The sequence below is a fragment of the Penicillium chrysogenum genome, assembly GCF_028827035.1.
Source record: "Penicillium chrysogenum strain IBT 35668 chromosome Unknown utg000002l_segment0_segment0, whole genome shotgun sequence".
Classification (NCBI taxonomy): domain Eukaryota; kingdom Fungi; phylum Ascomycota; class Eurotiomycetes; order Eurotiales; family Aspergillaceae; genus Penicillium; species Penicillium chrysogenum.
In genome coordinates, this window is record NW_026622750.1 from 3380672 (window position 1) to 3393369 (window position 12698).

A 12698-nucleotide genomic window follows, 5' to 3' on the forward strand; every position below is an offset into this window, starting at 1 on the left:
CCATCTAGCTCAATCCAGATCGTCTGTGAAGTGGAAAATTCCAGTCTAATAATATTCACCTCCCTTTGTTGATACAAATCTAGTTTCAGTAATATAGTTCCAGCGGGGAGCACATCTGCGAGATAATGATAGTATTTTGCCCAGCGGGTATGGTTATGTCTCAAATCCCAACAGAAGCAACGCACTCCTTGTGTTACATAGACCCTAGTTAAATAGGCGATAAACGAATGCAAACGAATGCAAACGAATGCAAATAAATTGGCAATACCGATGGGTCATATAAGTAAGAACTGATTATAACAACAGGTCGCAAATTGAATGTAGTCGAGGGGCTACCCTGAGCCTACTATATTTGTTCGCTTGAAGAGCGTTTGAAACTACCACCGTCTGAACCATGCTCCATCTACTAATCTGCCGTACCTAGCTTTCCTTATGCACCAATAATATATTGTCCGAACAGCACAGATGGAAAATAGGATCGCGGGTTCCTTCTCAATTTGGTAGGCCTCAAAAAACAGCCGAGCAAAAGCCAATGAGTTTGTCCTTCAGCAACGAGCATAGTAAGATTTGATACCGTGATAGGCAGTCTTGTTGGCTACACTGACCAACAATTTCAACTCTCCCTCGCATGAATCTCGGGTAAACATCTCATTCTGTCACATTAGCCGAGAACATGATGAGACGGAATGAACTTACCTGCAAGATTTCCTCGACGGAGATACTTTCCAGTTGGCAAGGTAAGTTCTGAATCTCCGTTTCCCACTCGTATGTACGATTTTTCAACATCAATTTCGTGACAACATCGGCTAGAGCGCATAATTTTATCGTCGCAGGATTCATTTCCGATTTTTTAATTTCGCAGCTATTCTCGACGCCCACTATTGAAAGTCAGTTTTTATCAATTTTCGCAATATTCGCGGATACCTCACTAATCTTGACATCACCAGACCGCGTAAGCAGGATTGTTTCCGGGCCTAGGGTAGCGAGTGCTCGCCCGACCCCGCGCAGATATTGAATTCCTTCTAGTACCTATTCCAAGTTAATTTCGAATGCACCCGCAAGAGATTTTATTGGCTCACCGGCTTGACAATTCCAACGAGTTTATCGGTGGTGATCGAGCAGCTGGAGGCTAAAATGTGACTGACTGACACTTCCGTTGGTTCCCAAACTAATGTGCATGAAGCATCATGATGGTAACATTCGAGCAATTTTAGGAAGCTTGGATGGGCGACTTGTTCCATCAGTTCTAGGAAACCTGTGGCGGGAGAGAACTGTTTTTCAAGTTGTTGGATATGCACCAACTTCCCTCTTTCCGACTTATTTCGGGCAAATATCAGAGACCGATCTTGGGATGATCCAGCGGCAGGTTCAAAAGTATCCCATGGGTTCTGATTCAGTTGTGTGATCCTTGCGTTCGGGCGACCCGGGTGTGGCTCCATTGAACCAGGTGTGATTACGGCGGTGGCCATTTTCTGTATTGTTGGGGGTTGGATATGCGGAGACGCCGTTGAGTTTGGACTCAGCTGCTTATTGCAGAAGGCCGACTCATCAAGCCACACGGTAGAAGGTCGGCTGTGTTTGGTCTTAGCGCGATTCATAATGCTGTGTTGGCTTCGCGGCGTGAAAAAACATAGCGAGGATGGACAAGGGTCAAAAAACCATTTATAGCTCCAAGATATTATTTTGACACATGACCTTCGTCTTCGCAATATCAGTCCATTGGTAACAACATAACGACATTGGATTTTTAAGTGTGGTGGTGAATTGCCGCAATTATAGTAGGTTACAGTGAACCTCTGCTGATCGGGATTTCCACCACCGTCAATTGAAGTGTGGAAAGTTGAGGTGCGGTTGCTCAGCATCATAAAATAGCCTATAATTTTCAGTCTATTCTAACAGGTCTACTTTCAACATGTTCAGATGCTGTTCCCCTTGAATATCCAACATTTTGTTTTCCTTTTTGCTAGAGTCTCGCTGCAGAAAAGGACAACAGGGAATAAAATTTTCCTGGACAGAGACAGATATCGTGAGCTAGCCCTATTCTGCTCCTCCGTGGAGGATGTTGAGCAAATTAAATGGATCGACTTTCATCAATTATTTTGACAACTAGGAGGAGCAGATAGCATAAAGTCAGCTATCGAGTGGTCGATGACCACAACACATTTCCAGACCCTTCAGCCGGTATGGTAGGTCCGATTCGTGTAGGGGCAGGAATATGAGCTGTTGTGATAGCCTCCACCGTACTCCCAGTTGGCAGCGTGAATGTTGGAATTATCAAAGCTAAGGGCAAGGCAGCGTTGTTCCAGGAGGGCGTTCGGGTTGTCTTCATGCTTTGAGTGGACGCCATTTCGTCTCCGACACATGGGCCGATAGTAGGGTGGCTCGTAATTATATCACATGCAAAACTCTCGGTACTCGAAATTGTCAACCCATAAACATAGCAATGTCGGTGATGTTGGTTGATCTACGTACTGGTTTTGTGCGAGAGGCACTGTTTCCGGCGTCACGGTAGTCGTTAGGTCTTTGGTAGACATGTCATTTGGCCTAGGCTAGATTTGATTCCTCTATTGGAAAACACCTGTCTCCTAGCTATGTCCCGCTCGGTTTATTAGAGATATTGCGAGGGAATGGGGTTTGCGGAGTGGGGGCTTCTTACCGTACGCACTGGCAAAACAGGCTAATTCCCAAGAGTAGCGCGCTTTGGGTGATCTGTCTGAGGATAGGACTCAGGTATTTGAGTAGAAAGGGGGGCTCACAAAGGCGGTTGGCCTAATATTTATGCCCTCTCATATTTCACTTACACCTTAGCCTTTAAATAAACCATGCTGGCATTAGGATCACCAACTACCCGAAACATCAACGTTAGTTAATAAATAGCTTCAACGGTATCCGGATCATGCGCAATATTATGAATGGTTACTTAACACGTTTGACTACCCAACGTTTCTCAACATGGCTACTTGAACTAAATCTTGTGGCACTCAATTAATGGCATAATTTAAGAGCTTGGTCTGTTAGCACAACTTCCATCATCGTATGTCATGTGCGTACGTAGCTCCCTATGGCTGTCATGTTGAACAGTCTCTTTGACATTTCGGGGAATCACAGCGTAGAGAGTCATTTAGCTGACCTTCAATCTACTGGCAATCGAGTGCTTCCGTACGAAAATCTCTTTACGATTGAACATGCTATTTTCCTGGGCGCGGACGAATGTTATTAGACGATGATATACGGGATGATTAGTGGATGGAGACCGGAAAACTGGACAGGAAGTTGTGCGGCATGATGAGGGAGTGAACTATCGGGAAGCACCCAAAGATCTACGTACACATTCAGCTATTTGTGGACATTCATGTCCAAACTACACAGAAAACGGCTTCCACAGAACAAAATCAGGGGTAGAATCAAAAACAGAAAAGATGGAAAATACCAGCCTCGATGCAACGGTGATACTTCTGACCAGGCTCTTCGGTCTGAAATCTCTGATATCACGTATCAAGAGTGGTGGATGCTCGAGAACGCCGAATATCCTCATCTTCTTTTCTGATCCGCTCCAGCTTGTAGAACTTGTAAAGCGCAAGAAGTGCTGAACAGCTCAGAAGAGTTGCTCCAGTAACAGCAGTTGTTATGATAGCCATCACCGACCAATCCCCACCTTGAGATGTACAAACATTGATGACAGTGGTCAGCAGCCCAGCAGCAGCATGCAGGCATAGGGGTCTAGTCCAGGATTAGAGTTGGATCTGGCTTTTCATACCTCTTTCAGTTGGGATTTGCTCACTTACACAAATACTTTGTTGATTAGCTAGGGGTAGTTTCCCCTGAGATTCGGGAAATGCATCAGCCGCATGAGAGCCGCAATTCCACTAACAAAAAGCAAGCACGCAATGGCGAGTAACGGGGGGTTCTGGATCATATGTAGAACTGTACGACCGGCCTCGTTGGCTTGCAACGTCTTTTCAACCTGGTTTGAGGTCTGCAGCGAAGTGAATGTGCCGGGAATGACTAGATAGCCGGCCAGCAGTGCCCAGTTAGCCGCGCCAACTGTGATACTGAAACGCATATCCATTTCTGCCTCTTCTCTAAGCATTCTGACATAGGAAGTTTCATCGGCGTGGTGCATCTGGTTGACTCTACACAGCGCCGGGGCCACATCCGCAGCTGAGCAAGACAGAACAAGCACAGGGTCAATTTCGCGAAGTGGAGTCTTTTCTGATCCCGTTTTCGCTGGCGTACTTGTATGATCGTCCACACCGAAGGCCATGACCAAAAGATTTTAAGGTTACCGTAAGGAGGCAAATCAATAAAGAACCGTGCCAGCCCTTTAAATAGTCCATATGAAAGGCCACTATGATACGTGCTCCAACTAGGTCTAGGGGTCCTAGTATAGGGGGAGATGCATTTTTGCCTTGCTGTGAGACTTACGCGGTCCGGTTTCCGAAGCCAAAACGAATGACTTCTAACGAAACGCAAAAGTTGCTGCATAATTGGTTTAAGCGAGCGTCATCTGCGAATGCACTGGCGGAAGGAATCTGGTGCTTGACATATTTTTGGTTCAGAGGGGATTTTGAGGCGAGACAAGGTTATGCCAACTTCAACCTGAGCGTCGGCCACCTGTAAGTCACTGCCAGTCACTTTCAAATGAGAGTCCGTATATAAAGTCCCTAGTAGGCCCATTTTTTTGCTAATCTCTCAATCTCTCGATCTCTATAATGGCACTCTGGCTTGACCTCGTCAAGGAGAATGAAGCTTGGGATTTAGTTGATACCAACCGCCTAGAACAACTAGTGCAGGAATTACCCAAACCAAAGCATCAATATCCATGCCTGCTCTACTTTTACGGAAATTCAAACCGCAAGAAAGCCTTGCGGACTCTGTTCCCCTACAACAACATCACACGGAAAGGCCCCGTAGGCTTGATCCGTCTCCATCTCAGCACCAAGACCGCCTATACACAGAATCCTATATTGTTTGCTGAAAGCGGTCTATGCCTCGAACAAAGCTTGGGGGATTCTAAGTGGCTAAAGAATCCAACGACAAAGCATCAAACCTTCTCACTAGGGGGGTGCAGACGGGACGTTGACCCCTGCAAGGCTACAGCAAGAGGTCAAGAGGCAACTCGTTTTACCATGGACCTAGATCCTGTGTTTATTCCTCGACTCCGTCCCTGACATCCAAGCCGCAACAGACTTATTACAGAGACCACGTCGACAGCTTACAATTGGCGATGAGGTTGTTCCCGCTCCCCCTGCAGGTAGTCATCGTCTTGACCAACAGTCAACATGTAACAGAAGCCTTCGCACAGGAATGCGCTCAGCTCCAAAAGCTCGATACTGGGACAGTCACGATTCTGGACCTGCGTCCACGTCACGGGCTTTCAGATAGCGTCGTTTTCCAGCCACTGCAAACATTGATCGTTAAGCAGCTCAATATAGTCCAGGCCGAGCAAATTTCCAATTGTCGACGCTTCTCGGCGTCTCATCTGAGCGCTTTCTGGAGCACGGGGGTACAAACCCACGAATGGCTCCTGCATGCACCACCATTTGATCTTTTGGAAAGAGCCCGAAGGGACTATGTGAGGAACAAAACGATGGACGATTGCCTTCGAGAGGTTATGCAAACATGCATTGGCTACCCAAAGGAGGACTTTGATGACCTTGTAGCCTCGGCCTTCTTGATGGACGCCTATCCCCCTCAAATGCATGGTACGACCATCCTTCTTGACTCATACTCTCAACTCAATTAAGAAGCTAATTTGCCCAGGATTCTCGCCTACCGTGGTGTTCGCCGCACTTATGAGAAGCGATGTCTAAGCATCTGGGACAATGAGTTCAAATACCATATTGCTGGCGTTTCATCCCGCTTCGTGCACCACTTTGCGCAATTGAGCGCAGTAAAGACATCGGCAGCCATTCGAAAAGAGACGTTGTGTCGCTTGTATCGCCAGTGGGGTGGTCTTCGCTCCACAACTACTTGTTTGGTCTGTCTGAGTCGACCCCCGGAGCATATGCTCCCGTGCAAGCATGCAATATGTGACACTTGTGTCGTAATCTTCGGAAAGCCAAGTCGTCTTGGGGAGTACCATTTCGAGATTTCTCAATGTCCCATCTGCGAGGAGAGGTCCGACGTCACTGTTCGCCAACTGCCTCCGACGAAGCCCCCGGTGATTCTCAGTTTAGATGGTGGTGGAGTGCGCGGTCTGATCCAACTGGGCCTTCTACGGGTTTTAGAAAGTCGCATTGGCATTCCGATCGCATCTTTGCCGGACCTGTGCATTGGAACCAGTGTAGGTACGTACGCCGAGTGGCCGAGTGTTTTATTGTGGTTGATATACTAAGAAACCTCCTCTAGGCGCATTGACGGCAATTGACGTTTTTCTCAATCAATCTTCGGTCACGCAATGTTTCGATGCGTTCCCGCACCTGGCGCGTAACATTTTTTGTCATTCATCCGAAACCCCAATTCCTCGCTGTATCCGGTGGTTTGCCTCGGCGTTCAACTTGACCATAGATGGCCTTTATAATTCCGAAGGTCTGTCGAAGATTTTGAAAGCAGCCGTTAACCCATCTCGTCGCATGTTCGATGTCGCCACCGCCAATCCTGCGGGTTGCCGGATCGCCATTGTAGCAAGCCGCACATCTGATGGTAAAGCCTGCGTGCTAGCCAATTACCGAGGAACAAGTCCACGTTCCACCAATACCGCCTACGAGTTTCTAACTCCACACAACGACCGACAAGACCCTTCCTTACTTGACGCGTAAGTGATCGTTTGCAGCCAGTTGATTTGGACAGTGGTAGTCGATCTTGCTAACAGTTAGCTTTTGACAGGTCGATATGTAGTGGTGCAGCACCCATGTGAGTCCAAGCACCATGAGACATTTCAACACGCTGACATTTTCTAGCTACTTCCAACCAAAAGAGTTGCCAGGCCTTTGTCTGCAAGACGGTGGGGTCCGTGCGAACAACCCACTCGCTATTGCTTTGCGAGAGTCGAGCATCATCTGGCCCATGGCGAAACGACACGACCTTCTCCTCTCTGTCGGAACAGGCTTCTCCACATCTCCCCCCAGTCGTCCAACGGGCATACTGGGTCGAATCTGGGAGGGGCCTCTTCCCCGACTGTTCCGGGCCATGATGTCCTCTCTATCTATGGATGGAAAGCAAGGGTTTTTGGAAGCTCTGAATTACCTACCCCATCTGTCGACGCCTGATATTTTCCGACTAGACCAGGCAATCGATGGGACGCTCCCTGATTTAGACGATGTGTGCTCGCTGGAAGCGATGTCGAATATGGATTTTGCAGTTCCAGCTGAGCTTGTGAGGACCATTCTCGCGTCGGCAATGTTTTTCTTTGAGTTGGATGAAACCCCTATCCAGGGTAAGGCTTCATTTCATTGTCGGGGATCTGTTCTTTGTTCAAGACCAAATCCTGCCGAGATCTTGCAGCGGGTGCTTGTCGAGTTCCCCGGCGCCAGATTTAAGTCTGGTCAGGATCTTGATTTAGGAAGCATAGATCTAGTCGACATTTGCCGGTTTTGTGGATACTTCAGGAAGCGCGTTGATTTTCGGGTCACCAGCCTTGACGAAATGGTCACAATTGAAATTGCTAATGATACCTTTCGCGAAAGGATTGGTGGTTTCCCCAAATCGGCGCAGGAATTCCTCGATGAGCAAAAGGCATACGCCCAGTTTGGTCGCACAGATCATCAGAATCAAGAATGGCCGCCGCAGAGATCTTGTTACTGCTATCGTGGGTCAAAGCGAGTAGTTCACTTCCTAGAACCTGCTCTGGGGCAGAAAAGGCGGCGGTAATGAGTTGGGTGAAGTTTCAGTTTGGCGTTTAAGTCAGTTAGTAAGTAGAATACAAAATCTAGTTAGGTCTCGACGGGTTACCCCATGAAATGCGAGACGCACGGAGACTAGGTTTACTCTGGCAATATTAACAACAATTAGAATCATATGATTATCATAGATAGGAGTCTGAATTCGAACTGCGGGATATGATCTGTCTATACCTTGTAACCCGTGGACTCGTGTTATGGTCGCCCTCGTTAGTTGAAATCTGAAAGCGCGAGTAGGTGGCGGGGCGAAGACAAAAGTTCGCTCGCTGTCAAAGAACCATGCGTTGTCTCTATAATACCACCCCTTAGTATGGCAATATACTTGGCGTCTGGGAACATTGCTGAAGTTCTCAACAGACTAACTTGGTACTATGCCGATGCTGGTCTACGGCTAAGAGTGCGCGGTTCGTCAACGTGGTGAGAATGTGAGGGAAGCCGTTCAGAAACTACCTTAGAGCACAAATTGACTGTTTCGCCCATGAAATGGACTTTCCGTTCTTAAAACGCTAGTAACTCCCGTTCCCTATGTACGTCGGTTTCAGAGAGCCGAGACGTGGACAGTCCATGACCGATATGAACCCTTTCCAACATCGAACTCCCGGTTACTCTCGCGACAACACTTCAAGCATCTACAGTCGATCCACAGACACAGCTAAAGATACTATCCCTATTACTACCATACCAACTACCCTACAAATCAAGCCATCTCTTCCTGAGATAAATTCACTGGACCACCAAATCTCTATGGCGAGCGGATCTACCATGGCCTTGGAAACAACCCGGCCACGACTGAGAAAATCCAAAACACTGACCGAAATGTCAATGTCCGAATTGAAGACCGAAAGGATACAGCAGCACCGTCAACAGGGACTTGAGAACGACTTTTATTGCAAGTGTTTTGAGAGCTTCCACCAACTTGTCAGCACCACAATAGACGCAACTCAAAGCCTGGCTTTGCAGTATCATTTCAACCGGGCAAACAGCCCTTCTAGGGATCCTCGCTTGATTCGAGCTATCGTTTCATTAAGAGTGGCTCTTGACAAATCGCGGGCCGAGGAAACCAGTGCAGAACAGGAGTGGAAGCAGCAGTGGAACGTCTCTCCTGTTAGGCAGTCTTCGCTTCGATGGCTTTGACACTTCCAGAGCTTTGTGTTGCTTTGACTCCTTTCAAGACAGATGACTGAGGACAAGTGGATGAGGTGGGTTCGGAATGAAAGTGGACCGAGTGACCTGACACCTAGACAGAATTAGATCTGTGGCTTGAGCATTTTCACGGAACTTGAAAGTATAGGAGCAATTTCAGAATTTATTCTTTATATTCCTACTCTTTTTACGAGACGGTGCAGTTCGCCATGCGCTTAGCGTTGTAGGTAGGATACGCGGACGACCCCTAAGTACTTTTGAACTCCGCATGTAAAAACTGTTTCACTTTAGAGACGAAGTCGTCTTCAACGCTCTGAAGCACTCTCTTGACAGCTTCCGGAAGCAAAACTAACCGCCGGGCTAAATGATCGGGGTGGGCTTCACCCAAAGAAATTTGTAAGCGGGCATTGTTTTTTAGCTGGGCTCTCAGCTGGTCGAACTCTGAAACCGATGTCTTCACGAACTTTTGAATGCGACAAAGTCTTTTGGAGCTTTCGAAGCCAGCGATGCATTTCGAAAATTTGATGGCGGCGCGAACCATCTTAAGGAATGGTTTCCGATCGTGTGGAATGCGGTGCACAGCTGCGTGGCGAATGCTACTAATCACGCGACGCCATCCTATCAACGTGCTCCAGGTCAACTGAAAACATTCGCCCTTGACTTTTCCTTGATGGACTTCCAAGAGACGAAAGAATTTGTGCAACTCTAAGGCCTCTGGGCAAGTCCATCCGGCTGCGAGAGACTCCGATGGAAGCCAACGCTGAAGGAAGCAGAAGGCATGGGTTTCGAGTTGTCGCTATATGAACTGCAGAATCTGGTGTTGAGCGCAAAATGGAAAGTAGCGAGCCGAAAATCCGGATAGCGAGATTATGCTTTCTATCACCCCTGTCCGAAGTGGTTAGCTAATTAGTAAGCACGCCGGTTGTCAAATTCGGTGACAAACATACCCTCATGTAGCAAATCTTTCGGGACCATAGAGGTGATTAAGTTGTGAATTTTAGCCCTTTGGGGGTTTTATAAATAATGATCTAAACTAATGAAGCGATACGTAGCCTGTGAGCTGCTGAATTCCCCTAAATATATATCATTGCTAAATGTGAGAACCTGGTTGGCTGAGGTTGGGGTACCGTTTAAGTGGGTAGGATGAATTCAAAAATTCCTCATGTTTCTGAGTAGGCGATAGCATCAAATTGCTGCGGGCCAAAGAGTTTAGATTGTGACTTCAACAGGGGTCGGTAGCTCTCTCCCTCATGTTATATATATCCCCAAAACCACAATTTGTATTGCAAGACTGCCTACAAAAGTCAGGTATATAACATCGAACTCTTTCCCTCATTCCCCTTCACGATGCATATAGCGTTTCTAAAAAAATAATACAGATGATCGCACTGGGGTTCTTCATTCTGGGCGTCCTACTGGTTACCATTCCAGTGGTATGGCTCTTTCTTTCGCCGTCCGAGTCCGAGATATGCTAATAATCCACCAGGCTTCCAGGCCATTAAAGGCAATCATGTTCCCACCAGAGCCGGTAGTACACACTGCCCATATATTATGATATCACGAAGACTTGCGCTGACAATTCTCTGCAACACAGACACCTGGCTCGCTACCTACTCACAGCGTGAGGCGAAGCCATCGCCTTTCTAGTGACCCAATCAGTAAGTATTATACTCCCTTTTGAAGCGTTCCGTTTACAGTACTTATGTCATGTTACAGTTTCTCTTGATCCAAGCGCGAAACACGGTCGATTCCACCGACATCGCCGGATGCACGTTAGGCGGAGGTAGCATCGGGGAACTGGACACAGGGTGACGGTTGCAATGTGTCGTAGAAGATAAGCCATTATCCCTCGCTCGATCCCCTGGTTGGCAGGCTCAATAAGAAGCAAGTTGAGGCCAATATCAATCGGTGGCCATCACCAGCTGATCACAGCCCATAGATAGGTTAGGCCTTTGCATATACCGAATAGAGCCTCTCAATACCGAAACTTCTCAAGTTTACTAGAATTATGATATGCTCTCAATATGGCCGTAGGAAACAAGACAAGTATTACAACCAACTAAAATTTACTTGTCCGCTCCTAACTAGCCTTCCTACTGTCCTCTTTGGGTCGTCGCCTCTAATCTACTTCTGGCCTAGACCAATTCGGGCCGTCGAATAGGAAAGGGCGATGAGCAGTACATCGTCGACTAACTACATTAGGCCTGGCGTGACTAGATTTAGAGTTTGAGAAACAATCAAAGAAATAAAATGGTGACATTGGTTTCGATTCTCCCTGATGTCATACCCGGCTTCTATGTTGAACAGGTTCCATTGCTTTAACCACCGTATTGAGATCGGTATTTCTTGACGTGCGCCACGGATCCCACTGTGCACCGAAGTGAACTAACTAAGCACGAAACGGTTTGTATTACTACGAGACCATGCAGCGATTATTGTTCAAATGATTCGCCAGAGCTTCCCATTTTTGGTCCTGACGAACTGGGGCGCAGAAGACCGGGATATCTCTGCCAACTGACTGAGCAGAGGTCGCAGAAATATAGTCGCGAGGCGTTCGAACAATAGTGGGCTTGGGCCGTGTTTTCTTTCGCCAATCAGCGGCAAATCATCGAATACTCATATTAATTTTGTCTTACCATATCTTCCCTTGAGGGCGGAGGGGTATCTGGATGGGAGTGGTATGTAAAGATCTGACCATCAGGCAGTTCCATGATGAGCCAGCTTTTCATCCCATACAGAAGCCAAAATTCATTGTGGCGTCGTAGTAGATTGTTGCGACGCTTACGGAGTTGCTCCCGCTTGACACGGCTTAAGGGAGGCGCCATTGTCCACTAATTTGCTGCAATGGAACTAGTAGTTTGCCTTGGCCGGTGGATGCACTTATTTATGTCGGACATCTGCGATGGCCTAATCGTCCAATCTATTACTTCAACGATGGTCACCATTCGCAGGAACTTTGAACGATGTTTACTGCTACGACTTATATTGCGGTCTAGCGAATAAAAATATGCGGCTGGGTATTGACGTGCAGAATTGACATTTTCCAAGGCCAGCACCAGACATAACTAACTGTTATAATAGTCTATGTGCCTTTTATATCGCCACAATCCTAGCCCTGGGAACTTGGAATTATATCGGCGATTCCCAGAGACCCAATATATTGAACAGTCCACCTTATCTTATTGACACGCTCTGGTCTTTCCGTGCTTGATCGATGCATATTCAGTCTGTAAAGAAGCTTGCCATGGAAAGTCATAGCTATCGCTCAGCAGTCGTATGTATCATACATGCCTCTTTCCAGATTTTTCTCATACTTTCCCAGCCTTCAGAGACGATATATTGCCTTTGAACATCATCGCTGACAATTATTGACTTACAGCCGACGTTGACCTCACAGAACCCTACGTACACTCAAGCTATTGGTTCTCAGACAAGCCAGGCACTACATGAGGAGGGATCAAGGCTTCACGTCACACCAGTCTCGAAGCAATTCCCTTTGTCGGCCTTGAATCGTCCATCATACTGTGATTTGCTATTACACTCCAGTTCTCCAGTCAGCGCCCCTGGTGATGAGCCTACGACGGAACCCAAGCACAATGGAGCAATTACCGAAAAAGATTCCATAACCGGTGCCATAAGAGGATCATATACCAGCACCGGTTCTGATGACCATAGTCTCTTTCCGATTGAGAATTCAAAGAATAACACTACCGA